Source organism: Olea europaea, chromosome 16, assembly GCF_002742605.1.
Source record: "Olea europaea var. sylvestris chromosome 16, O_europaea_v1, whole genome shotgun sequence".
Classification (NCBI taxonomy): domain Eukaryota; kingdom Viridiplantae; phylum Streptophyta; class Magnoliopsida; order Lamiales; family Oleaceae; genus Olea; species Olea europaea.
The window spans coordinates 3,358,982-3,360,832 of NC_036252.1; positions in this window are offsets into that span (position 1 = coordinate 3,358,982).

Below are 1,851 nucleotides of genomic sequence, written 5' to 3' on the forward strand. Positions count from 1 at the left end.
GAAGCACTTCATCTCCAGGACGTCTTTGAATTTTAATCAGATCGAATTACTTGATAAAAAAAATAGCAAAATAATAAATTATTTTAACATGCAAATTATTTTGCTATTTCTCTGAAAGTAATTCGAAGATGAACCCACCAAACTGCATGCCCATCTCACTCTGCGTCTGCTTCCCATTGAGGCCCCTATTTAAAGGACAGGGAACGAACAATCTTGGTCGTTGATTTAAAAAAAAAAAAAAAAGATTCAACGGTCACAATCAAAATACCTTAAGCGACAGACGGATTAAAGGCCCCACTTGTGACTTCATCCGCCATGTGTCCACCTCGGAGGGATGAGTTCAGCCACCATAATCTAGACAACCTCAATAAATGAGTTTGACTAATTGAATGCTTCAGAAGTGTACTTACCTCTAATTGAGCACCATTCAAGGGCACAAATTTGTCGAGTTTTACTTAGGGTTGGCAACGATTCGATTATGGATCGATTCGGTCAAAATCATAATCGCACCATCAAATTTTTTATCATACCATAACCGCACCATAACCTCGTAAATCGGTTCGATTCGGTTCAATTTTTATCTCGGTTCGGCACGGTTCGGTTCGGTTCGGTTAATAACCACGAAAATAAATTATTTTTTATAGGTTCATCCGTCAAATTGATATAAAACAATTTATGAAAAAAGTCAATGAAAACAAAAACACAATATTCCAAACGAAAATACAAACATTATCAAACAATATTCTAAACGTAAATGCAAACATTATCCTAATTTTCAATTGTAAAATACAAATTTAACAAATAATATTATAAATATAATAATACTAAACTTTTCCTTCATTCTTAATTATTGTGCATCGAAGTTACTTGATGCATTCTTCCCTACAAGTCTTACTAGCATAGATCAGCATTCAAAGCTGATTCCTATTCATCCTTGGCAATATTGACACGTCTAGAAAAATATCGAACTCTGTTTTTACATGATCAGTAATAATAGAATGACTAACAAATGTAACAAATTTTCGGAAGCGACGACGATTTGGACCGTAAAGGCAGTGGAGCCGTGCGTGAGTTTGTGGTTGTGGAGAGTAGGGTTTGCATTTATATACCGTCATACTAATGCTATTATGGGCTAATGGTAAGTAGACTGGCCAAATGAGTCAGGTAGATGTAATGAGAAGGGGAGGAATTTTGTTTTGATTTGGATAGAAAAGTAGTGTAAAGCCCATTATCAATTCAATTTTTTTTTTTTTAGAGGGCAATCGGTTCGGTTTCGGTTCGACGACGTAAATACCATACCCGCACCATTACGAACCGGTCATTAAAATCAAAACCATATCCGCCCCATTGCACCATCGATTCGATTTTTTTCGCCCCATTCGGTTTGGTTAACGGTTTTGACGGTTCAAATTGTCATCTCTAGTTTTACTAGAGTGACGGGCCGTAGGGGTGCTCGTCCAAGGCCCAAGTGGCCCTAGACGAATAACAAAACTCAAATTTGCCTTCCAACTAACCTAGGTAATCATTATGCCGTTGTGACCGCCCTTATCCACCAATCAAATATCATTGATGTGATAAGGTGCATGTAGATTGAGGTCGACTACTATAGCTATGAATGATTAAGGCGGCTAGTAATTGTAGTTTCTCGAGGACCATTTCTCATGGGAATTCAAGATCAAGTTCTCTTATTAATACTCTTTATGCTAACATACCTCCCTTGTCAACTTTTTATAATTTCCTTTTGAGTCAAGAGGTGCCACGTTGCTTTCTAATCCCAACAAAATAATATAATTAATCATTCAATTTTACTAATCTAACAATTCAATTATTTAATTCTCAAAAACCCAAATT